The following is a 12,707-nucleotide window of genomic DNA, read 5'->3' on the forward strand; positions in this document are numbered from 1 at the left end:
ATTTCAAAGCCTGAGGAAAGGGCACCTTTACTGGAAGGTTCTGTGGCACATCAGCATCTGGAGCGGGCATTGGTACACTAGTGGTCTTAGGTAATGGTGATACCGTACTTTGACCACTTCGGGTAGTAATAGCATTAACCCCTTTGAGATTAGACTCTGAAGGAGCGGAGGTTTGTGCCATATGTTGCCCTTTGGGAGTGATTAGAGGCTGAGCGGGAAGCTTACCACGCTCGTGAATGACTGAAGAATCATTTAACTTTATTATTTGAATCTTTATGTCCTTCAATTCCTCTATCACCTGAGTGAAATAAGTCCTGAACTCTAGTTGAGATTCTGCGAGAATTTTCATGGAACTCTCAAGAGAATTCTTTTGTTGATCAGGCCTCCATTGGCTCCCGCATGCTTGATTTTGACTTGTATCCTTCCAACCGAAATTGGGATGGTTACGCCAACCAGATTGTATGTGTTAGAGTAGGCATTATAAGGCTTCTTGTAATCCCCTAAGGCATTACACTGTTCCTCATCTCCTCCCTTAACATACTAAGACTAGGGCACTCTTGGGGTTGATGATCAGTCCCTCCACAAATGAAGCATGGTTCTTGCTTTTCCACTTTTGCAGCGATCTGGAGTGCTTTACCTTCTTGAGTTTTGAAAGCCTCAAATTGTTTTTTCAAAGCTTCAAGTTGAGCTTTCACACTGTCCTCCTCCTTCAATTGGTAGACTCTAGAACATTCGTGGCTTGTCTGTAGGACTTGGCGCACTCCATGTGTATGATTTTTCAGAAATTTCTTCAAGATATTCCAAAGCTTCTTCGGGATCTTTCTGTAGGAAGTCGCCATTGCACATCATTTGTACGAATTGTCTTTTGTCGACTGTGAGACCGTCGTAGAAATAGCTGACAAGACGCCAACTTTCGTATCCATGATGTGGGCACTGGCCCATCAAATCTTTAAACCTCTCCCAGACCTGATGAAACGTTTCATGGTCCTTTTGGGTGAAGGTAGAGATTTGCCTCTTAAGGCTGCTGGTCTTATGGGGTGGAAAAAATTTAGAGAAAAATACTTTTGTCATCTCATCCCATGTCCCAATAGACCTTGGCCTTAAGGAATACAACCAGCTTTTGGCTTTGTCCTTGAGTGAGAAGGGAAAGAACTTCAATCTCACCAAGTTAATGATGTCAGCTTGGTTGTTGAATGTGGCCACCACCTCTTCGAAGGCCTGAATATGCACATATGGACTCTCATTTTCCATACCATGAAAGGTTGGTAAAAGTTGAATCATGCCAGGTTTGAAATCGAAGTTGGGCATATTCATGGGATACATTATGCATGAAGGTGTGGCCGTACGTGTAGGATGTAGATAATCCTGTAGCGTTCTTGGTTGGATTTCCTGTTGTTGAGTCATCATTGGAAGTGCAGGAAGTATGGGTGATGGTGGTGAATGAGAACGAGTGGAAGAAGACGATTTAGGAGAGTTTTCTAAAATTTCATTTTGTTGTTTTACAAATCTCCCTAATTTGTCTCTATTTCGTGACATTCACGTTTTTTTTTTTTGGTATTTTCACTTGTTAAATAATGTAAATTACAACTATGTAATAATGCAAGGGTATTCACACAAGATATTCCCAGGCCGATTGGGAAGGTTGCCAAGGTACCGCTTCGTCCCACACTTTTACTAGAACTCCCCGGGGTTGCTAGAAAGTGTAGAGGGTACTCTATCACAAACCTTTAAAGCCAATCTTTCTTAGACAGAATGATCTCAGTTTGTACCACTTTTACCATTACATTATTGGGATTACACTAAAAAGTTTATGAAAATATTTTATGCACAATTTTTTTTTTTTTTAGCCTAAAGGATAAAAGTCTACAACTAACCTAAAATAAATAAAAAAAATGGCTAATCCTAAAAAAAGTACACAAAATAAAATAATGTAAAAAAACTAACACCCTAATATAGTAGCAAAATAATAAATACAACTAACAAATAAACTAAACAAAAAAAGGACTTGCTTTTTTTTTTTTTTACTAAAAGAGTAAAGAATAATAATAATGATATATAATGATTTTTTTTTTTTTTTGAATCTATATATAACTTTAAAAAAAAAACTAAATTATATTATACTAACTAAAAAGTTTTTTTTTTTTTTTTATATAAGCAAATAAAGAGAGACCAAAAAAAAATAAAACTACTATACTAACCTCTTGTAGCGCAGAAACCTCCCCGGCAACGGCGCCAAAAATTGATGTCGCCCAATTAGTTACACTGCGGTCGCGGTAGTAAACGGGCTATATGTCGTATCCACAGGGAGGAAAAGTACACTCAAAAGGAAAGTTAGTAATTTTACGAGAATAAAATAAGAACCTTGAATGTGATGTGAGAATATTGAGAAAATGATTTTCAAAAATTAAACAAGTAATTAAAATGAGAAGTGATCAGAAAATGATTATGGAAGACACAAGCTTTGTACATGCAATTATATTTTTCTAATAAAATTGATTCTTTAACCTCAACTATAATTCTACACCATTAATTATAGTTGGAAAATGTGTATAATTAAGCCCACTAGAAAAATATGTTCTCTAATTAAATTAATACTACTTCTAAAAATACTATCATATCATATAATTTAAATCGACAAAATACCACCGGCAGAATGCAGTAAAAATCATATAATATAATAAACACCCTAATAATTAATAGTCTAACTTACATAAGAAAAGCATGACTGAACTTATATAAAAGGTACTATTAAATTTAAAGTGCAATTTAGAAGAAGAGAAATTTAATATAATAAATATAGAAATGAAGAACAAAGAGAATCAATATATTAGAAAAATAAAAATTACATGAACTTACACTTGAGTCTTGCCAAAGAAATTAGCCTAGAAAAGGCATTGTCTTTACACCAAAATTAATAAAGTAAAATAAAGAAGAAGGAAAGAAAAAGATAAAATTTTGGTATAATAACACTACTAAAATCTGATGTACTTTTACACTCTCATGGACTCTTATTTATAGTGAACATTTGCTCCCAAATTCATATTTTTCGTGTGTTATTTAGTGGAGAAAATGACTTAAAAATCTGATGAAAGAGTAGTTCATGCTTGTCATTTCAGCTGGAGAAAATGGGAATGAGAGACAGGGGACACGTGTTGTGCTTCTGCTGGTGGCGTCAGGTACATGGGCCACAATGCGGTAGTTGGCTGGAGAAGTTGACGCAGCTATTGTTGGAGCTGAAGAGAGTTGCTGAAGAGAACGTGCCCAATTTTTGCTTCAATATTGTAGGAAGTTACATTTGAATAATAGCTTGGGCTTTTTGTTGATTTGGCCCATTTTCAAATCAAAAGAAAACATGCAGCTGATGGTGGGAGCTTGGAATTATATAATTGATGGTAAAGATTGATAGAACATTAGGCTTGGGTCATTGCTTCTTTTCTTTAAAAATAACAACTATTGAGTTGGATTTTAAAGATCCAAATATGACAATAGTTCATTAGCTCAAATCTGAAAAATAACACAAAATTAAAATAAATTAAATATTTTCAACTAAAATAAATTTACCATTAATAATATAAAATATTTAATTTATATTAATTTAATATGCATAAATGAAGACTTAAAATGTACAAATTTGAGCCTTAATCACAACCCCCAACTAGCTTATTGCTAGCGTCTAGCAATTCAAGCGAACAAAAAGAATGTCAACATGATATTTTCTAGGCCAAAATTTTGAAAAATAACACAATTATTCAAATAAAATGTTAGTAACAAGCCAATAAGAACTATACAAAATTATCTTGAATAAATCTAGAGTTGTGAGTGTGTGCGCCAAACCTGAACCTTCTTACCACAAACCATAACACATAGATGCTTCCGAAAAATATACCAAGTAAAAGTCTCAACTCCATTTGCCTCACAGGTATTGAAAATATTTATTTATGGCTAAGGATTTCACTCATGGAGTTGGAAATTGAAAAGTGAGCACTCGAAAAGGATAGATTAATTTAGGACAAACATTTGAATAAATATTGAAACGAAGATAGATTATGAATTATTTGGACAAACCACCATAAGAGTACCACAAACCAGCTTTTCGGGACAAAAATAGACAATCTTTTACATTTATTCTAGGAGCCAAAACAAATAAAAAAAATGAAATACTACAAACTTTTTCTTTTCTTTTCTTTTTTTTTTTCAAACAAGAGGCAACATGTTAGACAAATGAATAGAAATGTTGCTCTTGCAGTTTTTTTTTTTTTTTTTTTTTTTTTTGAACAAGAGGCAACATGTTGGATATAGTGATGGAAATGTTGCTCTTGTTTTTTTTTTTTTTTTTTTTTTTTTTGCACATAAAGAAAATAATTACAAAAAGGCTCCTTAATAAGATTTGTCTATAAAAATTATCCCTTAAAGCAACATCCAATCAAACCCTAGTACCATGTCCAAAATAATTATAATCATTTCTAAGAATCAATAAAAATTCAAAAGTTATTTTCTCAAATCTCGCCACTCACAAAAATATAAACACTTAAACTTGGTAGCTTTTCTAAGCAAATATGTGCTAACAATCTTCTTACCACAAAGTTTGGCATGTGCAATTTGTAACTCTAGAAAAATTCTAAGTAACAAAGATAGTAAAAATTGGCTTGAAAATAACATTTTACAAGAATAAATGAGTAATTTTTTTGAAAAATTTGACCATGAAAATATTAATATGACAAAAATTAAGAAACATGCTTGAATATGCTCACCACCCCCAACTAAAACAATACAGTGTCCTCAATGTCTAAAGATATAAAAATTAAAAGAATAGGGAAAGAGAACACCTGGAGAGCAAGCAACCATGGATAGCAGCGATATTGATCCTCTAAAAACATAAAAACTGAAAGAAAAGAAATGATAACAAAATAAGATGACAAGGAAAAAGAGAACAAACCTGTGTACAAGATCGGGAAAGCACTACTCAAGGCTGGTAAACCGGAGCCACGAGGATATCCTCGACAGGCTGGGGCACCCTCTCTATGTAGTGTTTCAGTCTTTGGCCATTCACTTTGAATTTTCTCCCATCGGTTGGGTCTTCGACCTCAACAACACCGTGGGGGAAAACAGTTTTTACAACATACGGCCCAGTCCACCGGGATCTCAGTTTCCCAGGGTGGATATGCAGGCGAGTGTCATAAAGATGCACTCGCTGATTTGGCTCAAATTTTTTCCTCAGGATCTGCTTGTCATGAGCCGCTTTTAATTTAGCCTTGTAGATCCTAGAGTGATCATAAGCATCATTCCGTAGCTCCTCAATTTCTGACAATTGAAGCTTACGATTAAGGCCCGCCGCGTTGAGATCAGAATTTAGGCTTTTTACAGCCCAGTATGCTTTATGTTCCAGTTCAACAGGGAGATGGCAGGCCTTGCCATAGACTAGTCTGTAAGGAGACATGCCTAGCTGAGTTTTGTAAGCAGTGCGGTAGGCCCAGAGAGCATCGAGAAGTCGGGAGGACCAATCTTTGCGGTCAGGGTTAACCGTCTTTTCTAAAATTTGCTTAATTTCACGATTAGCTAACTCAGCTTGGCCATTTGTTTGTGGGTGATAAGGCAATGCAACCTTGTGAAGTACACCATACTTTTCCATCAAATGCTCAAAAGAGTGGTTGCAGAAATGGGTGCCTTGATCACTGATGATAGCTCGTGGTGTGCCTAAACGAGATAACACATTTTCTTTTAAGAATTTCACAACAGTTGTGTTATCTGCATTTCGACATGGCACGGCTTCAACCCACTTGGAGACATAGTCTATGGCGAGGAGAATGTAAAGGTAACCAGAAGAAGGTGGGAACGGTCCCATAAAATCAATTCCCCAACAGTCGAATATTTCTATTACGAGCATTGGGTTCAATGGCATCATGTGTCGTCGGGATAGCGCACCTAGTTTCTGGCACCTTTCACAAGATCGACAGAAATTGTTAGTGTCTTTGAACAAAGTGGGCCAGTATAGACCACACTGTAAGATTTTTGCAGCAGTCTTTTTCATAGAAAAATGACCACCACATGCTTCGTTGTGGCAAAAGTTCAAGACACTAAAAATTTCATCATCTGGAATGCAACGTCTCATAATTTGGTCGGGGCAGTACTTGAAAAGATATGGATCATCCCAGTAAAAGTTACGGACCTCGACCAAAAATTTACGTTTATCCTGTGCATTCCAGGAAGCAGGAAGCTCACCAATCACTAAGTAATTAACAATATGAGCGTACCATGGTAACTTAGTGATGGTGTAGAGATGTTCATCAGGGAAGTCATCTCGGATAGTAGGGCCATCACGAATCGAAAACTCTAAACGAGATAGGTGGTCCGCTACCACATTTTCAACTCCTTTCTTATCCTTGATGGTCAAGTCAAATTCCTGTAACAGAAGGATCCACCTAATTAAGCGTGCCTTAGCATCCTTTTTGGAAAGGAGGTACTTAAGAGCAGAGTGGTCGGTGAAGACCGTGATAGGGGAACCGATCAGGTAGGAACGAAACTTGTCAAGTGCGAATACTACGGCAAGCAACTCTTTCTCAGTAGTAGAATAGTTCATTTGAGCACTATTAAGAGTTCTACTTGCATAGTATACGACGAAGGGCTTCCCTTCCCTTCGTTGACCAAGGACGGCCCCTATAGCGTAATTGCTAGCATCACACATGATCTCGAATGGCAAGTTCCAATCAGGTGGTTGAATGATAGGGGCAGAAGTGAGTTTGGTGACAAGTGTTTGGAAGGATTCCTCACACTCGGGTGTCCAGTTAAACACCACGTCTTTTGCCAAGAGGTTCGACAAAGGTCGAGCTATCGTCGAAAAATTCTGGATGAACCTCCTATAGAATCCAGCATGCCCAAGAAAGGATCGAACATCCTTAACAGTCTTGGGGGCGGGCAGCTTTGATATGAGTTCAATCTTGGATTGATCAACCTCAATTCCTCGTTGTGAAACAATATGCCCCAAGACTATGCCAGATGGCACCATGAAATGACACTTCTCCCAGTTGAGTACCAAGCCTTTCTCTTTGCATCGTTTAAGCACAGCTTCCAAATTGAGAAGGCTTGATTCAAATGAATCACCAAAGACTGTCAAATCATCCATATATACTTCCATACAATTCTCGATCATATCACTAAAGATACTCATCATGCGGCATGGAAGGTGGCTGGGGCATTACACAGGCCAAATGGCATACGCCGAAAGGCATAGGTACCAAAAGGACAAGTGAATGTGGTCTTTTCCTGATCTTCTAAAGCAATTTCGATTTGGTAGTACCCCGAATAACCATCGAGAAAGCTGTAGAAAGGATGACCTGCCACACGTTCCAAGATTTGATCGATGAATGGAAGTGGGAAATGGTCTTTACAGGTGGCGGCATTTAATTTTCTATAATCAATGCACATGCGCCAACCTGTTGTGACCTTGGTAGGGATGAGTTCTCCCTTATCATTTGGTACCACTGTTACTCCCGATTTCTTGGGAACAACCTGAGTTGGGCTAACCCACTTACTGTCGGCAACAGGATAAAGTATCCCGTAATCCAGAAGCTTCAAGATTTCTGTCTTTACCACTTCCTTCATTGGTGGGTTTAATCTCCTTTGAGGATCACGTCGTGGTATGGCCCCGTCTTCCAATTTAATGTGATGGGAGCAAATCAAGGGACTAATCCCTTTAATGTCAGCTAACGTCCAACCAATTGCTCCTCTTTGCTCTGTGAGCACGTTGATAAGTTGTTGCTCTTGAGTTGCATTAAGGGTGGAGGATATGATGACAGGGAAAGTGTTGTTTGCTCCCAAGAAGACATGCTTAAGTTCCTTAGGAAGTTGAGCCAAGTTTGGTTGAGGAGCTTGTACAGTGGATGGTTTTGGTGTTTCCCTATCTTGAGGAAGTCCCTCGAAGATTGGATTCCAAAACATGGTTCTTTTGGTCGGTAATTGATTGATGACTTCAGGGTTGATTTCAGTATTACCCGACTCAGAAATCTCAGAAATTTCAAAGAGGTCATTGAGATGAGTGGAAGTGTATTGTGCTTCTACCTCTTCTGAAATAAGTGTATCGATCAGAAATGATTGGAAACACTCATCGTTATCAGGTGGTTGTTTACCAATGTTGAAAACATTCACCTCTAGAGTCATGTTCCCAAAAGAGATTTTCATGAGACCATTCCTACAATTGATGAGTGCATTTGCTGTTGCGAGGAATGGTCGTCCGAGAATGATGGGAATTTTGGACTCTAAGTTGACTTCAGATTGAGTGTCCAAGATGAGAAAATCCACAGGGTAATAGAATTTATCAATTTGAATCAAGACATCTTCAACTATTCCCCGAGGTTTCTTAACTGATCGATCGGCCAATTGTAGCACCACAGATGTGGGCTTAAGTTCTCCTAGGCCTAGTTGCAAGTATATGGAATAAGGCATGAGATTTACACTTGCACCTAAGTCCAGGAGGGCTTGGCCAAATTCCTGTTCCCCTATTTGACATGAAATGGTGGGACAACCAGGATCTTTGTATTTAAGCGGTGTCTTGCAGTCGATCACCGCACTAGCTTGTTCCCCCGCTAAGAATGCAGTTTTCTTGACATGGTGCTTCCTTTTGATAGTGCATAGATCCTTGATAACTTTGGCATAAGCCGGTACTTGCTTGATTACATGAAGTAATGGTAGGTTAACCTTAACTTGTGTCAAAAAGTCAAGGATCTCGCTATGACTTTCCAGTACCTTTCCAGTGGATTTCAAAGCCTGAGGAAAGGGCACCTTTACTGGAAGGTTCTGTGGCACATCAGCATCTGGAGCGGGCATTGGTACACTAGTGGTCTTAGGTAATGGTGATACCGTACTTTGACCACTTCGGGTAGTAATAGCATTAACCCCTTTGAGATTAGACTCTGAAGGAGCGGAGGTTTGTGCCATATGTTGCCCTTTGGGAGTGATTAGAGGCTGAGCGGGAAGCTTACCACGCTCGTGAATGACTGAAGAATCATTTAACTTTATTATTTGAATCTTTATGTCCTTCAATTCCTCTATCACCTGAGTGAAATAAGTCCTGAACTCTAGTTGAGATTCTGCGAGAATTTTCATGGAACTCTCAAGAGAATTCTTTTGTTGATCGTGCCTCCATTGGCTCCCAGATGCTTGATTTTGACTTGTATCCTTCCAACTGAAATTGGGATGGTTACGCCAACCAGGATTGTATGTGTTAGAGTAGGCATTATAAGGCTTCTTGTAATCCCCTAAGGCATTACACTGTTCCTCATCTCCTCCCCTTAACATACTAAGACTAGGGCACTCTTGGGGTTGATGATCAGTCCCTCCACAAATGAAGCATGGTTCTTGCTTTTCCACTTTTGCAGCGATCTGGAGTGCTTTACCTTCTTGAGTTTTGAAAGCCTCAAATTGTTTTTTCAAAGCTTCAAGTTGAGCTTTCACACTGTCCTCCTCCTTCAATTGGTAGACTCCGGCTGTTCGTGGCTTGTCTGTAGGACTTGGCGCACTCCATGTGTATGATTTTTCAGAAATTTCTTCAAGATATTCCAAAGCTTCTTCGGGATCTTTCTGTAGGAAGTCGCCATTGCACATCATTTGTACGAATTGTCTTTTGTCGACTGTGAGACCGTCGTAGAAATAGCTGACAAGACGCCAACTTTCGTATCCATGATGTGGGCACTGGCCCATCAAATCTTTAAACCTCTCCCAGACCTGATGAAACGTTTCATGGTCCTTTTGGGTGAAGGTAGAGATTTGCCTCTTAAGAAATTTCTTGGTCTTATGGGGTGGAAAAAATTTAGAGAAAAATACTTTTGTCATCTCATCCCATGTCCCAATAGACCTTGGCCTTAAGGAATACAACCAGCTTTTGGCTTTGTCCTTGAGTGAGAAGGGAAAGAACTTCAATCTCACCAAGTTAATGATGTCAGCTTGGTTGTTGAATGTGGCCACCACCTCTTCGAAGGCCTGAATATGCACATATGGACTCTCATTTTCCATACCATGAAAGGTTGGTAAAAGTTGAATCATGCCAGGTTTGAAATCGAAGTTGGGCATATTCATGGGATACATTATGCATGAAGGTGTGGCCGTACGTGTAGGATGTAGATAATCCTGTAGCGTTCTTGGTTGGATTTCCTGTTGTTGAGTCATCATTGGAAGTGCAGGAAGTATGGGTGATGGTGGTGAATGAGAACGAGTGGAAGAAGACGATTTAGGAGAGTTTTCTAAAATTTCATTTTGTTGTTTTACAAATCTCCCTAATTTGTCTCTATTTCGTGACATTCACGTTTTTTTTTTTTGGTATTTTCACTTGTTAAATAATGTAAATTACAACTATGTAATAATGCAAGGGTATTCACACAAGATATTCCCAGGCCGATTGGGAAGGTTGCAAAGGTACCGCTTCGTCCCACACTTTTACTAGAACTCCCCGGGGTTGCTAGAAAGTGTAGAGGGTACTCTATCACAAACCTTTAAAGCCAATCTTTCTTAGACAGAATGATCTCAGTTTGTACCACTTTTACCATTACATTATTGGGATTACACTAAAAAGTTTATGAAAATATTTTATGCACAATTTTTTTTTTTTTAGCCTAAAGGATAAAAGTCTACAACTAACCTAAAATAAATAAAAAAATAGCTAATCCTAAAAAAAGTACACAAAATAAAATAATGTAAAAAAACTAACACCCTAATATAGTAGCAAAATAATAAATACAACTAACAAATAAACTAAACAAAAAAAGGACTTGCTTTTTTTTTTTTTTTACTAAAAGAGTAAAGAATAATAATAATGATATATAATGATTTTTTTTTTTTTGAATCTATATATAACTTAAAAAAAAAAAACTAAATTATATTATACTAACTAAAAAGTTTTTTTTTTTTTTTTATATAAGCAAATAAAGAGAGACCAAAAAAAAATAAAACTACTATACTAACCTCTTGTAGCGCAGAAACCTCCCCGGCAACGGCGCCAAAAATTGATGTCGCCCAATTAGTTACACTGCGGTCGCGGTAGTAAACGGGCTATATGTCGTATCCACAGGGAGGAAAAGTACACTCAAAAGGAAAGTTAGTAATTTTACGAGAATAAAATAAGAACCTTGAATGTGATGTGAGAATATTGAGAAAATGATTTTCAAAAATTAAACAAGTAATTAAAATGAGAAGTGATCAGAAAATGATTATGGAAGACACAAGCTTTGTACATGCAATTATATTTTTCTAATAAAATTGATTCTTTAACCTCAACTATAATTCTACACCATTAATTATAGTTGGAAAATGTGTATAATTAAGCCCACTAGAAAAATATGTTCTCTAATTAAATTAATACTACTTCTAAAAATACTATCATATCATATAATTTAAATCGACAAAATACCACCGGCAGAATGCAGTAAAAATCATATAATATAATAAACACCCTAATAATTAATAGTCTAACTTACATAAGAAAAGCATGACTGAACTTATATAAAAGGTACTATTAAATTTAAAGTGCAATTTAGAAGAAGAGAAATTTAATATAATAAATATAGAAATGAAGAACAAAGAGAATCAATATATTAGAAAAATAAAAATTACATGAACTTACACTTGAGTCTTGCCAAAGAAATTAGCCTAGAAAAGGCATTGTCTTTACACCAAAATTAATAAAGTAAAATAAAGAAGAAGGAAAGAAAAAGATAAAATTTTGGTATAATAACACTACTAAAATCTGATGTACTTTTACACTCTCATGGACTCTTATTTATAGTGAACATTTGCTCCCAAATTCATATTTTTCGTGTGTTATTTAGTGGAGAAAATGGCTTAAAAATCTGATGAAAGAGTAGTTCATGCTTGTCATTTCAGCTGGAGAAAATGGGAATGAGAGACAGGGGACACGTGTTGTGCTTCTGCTGGTGGCGTCAGGTACATGGGCCACAATGCGGTAGTTGGCTGGAGAAGTTGACGCAGCTATTGTTGGAGCTGAAGAGAGTCGCTGAAGAGAACGTGCCCAATTTTTGCTTCAATATTGTAGGAAGTTACATTTGAATAATAGCTTGGGCTTTTTGTTGATTTGGCCCATTTTCAAATCAAAAGAAAACATGCAGCTGATGGTGGGAGCTTGGAATTATATAATTGATGGTAAAGATTGATAGAACATTAGGCTTGGGTCATTGCTTCTTTTCTTTAAAAATAACAACTATTGAGTTGGATTTTAAAGATCCAAATATGACAATAGTTCATTAGCTCAAATCTGAAAAATAACACAAAATTAAAATAAATTAAATATTTTCAACTAAAATAAATTTACCATTAATAATATAAAATATTTAATTTATATTAATTTAATATGCATAAATGAAGACTTAAAATGTACAAATTTGAGCCTTAATCATGTACCAAGACTGGAACTGAGACCCGAACCAAGACCTAAATTTGGGACCTGATCCCAAACATAGACTTGGACCTAGATAGGGATCCGGATACAAACCTGGACTCAGACCAAGACCCAGACTGGGATCGAAATGCTGGACATAGATCTGGACGGAGATCCTGACCCAGACCCAAACTTGGACCCGCACTTAGGACCCGAACTTGGACCTGGACCCGAACCTAGACCCAGATCGGGGTCCAGACCTGGACACAAACTCGAACACCGACTTAGACCCGAACTCAAACACCCACACCTTGAATCAGACCCAAAG

General features: G+C 37.2%; 2 non-coding genes across 2 annotated transcripts; both read left to right on the forward strand.

Annotated features, from left to right (window-relative positions):
• The first annotated feature begins 916 nt into the window (after positions 1-916).
• On the forward strand, positions 917-1,023 carry LOC133035267 (small nucleolar RNA R71). The gene has a single exon (XR_009686544.1). It is a non-coding gene; the product is annotated as a small nucleolar RNA R71 (small nucleolar RNA).
• Positions 1,024-9,667: 8,644 nt separating this feature from the next.
• LOC115708457 (small nucleolar RNA R71) lies at positions 9,668-9,774 on the forward strand. The gene has a single exon (XR_004009956.2). It is a non-coding gene; the product is annotated as a small nucleolar RNA R71 (small nucleolar RNA).
• Positions 9,775-12,707: the final 2,933 nt, after the last annotated feature.

The sequence above is a fragment of the Cannabis sativa genome, chromosome 2, assembly GCF_029168945.1.
Source record: "Cannabis sativa cultivar Pink pepper isolate KNU-18-1 chromosome 2, ASM2916894v1, whole genome shotgun sequence".
Classification (NCBI taxonomy): Eukaryota; Viridiplantae; Streptophyta; class Magnoliopsida; order Rosales; family Cannabaceae; genus Cannabis; species Cannabis sativa.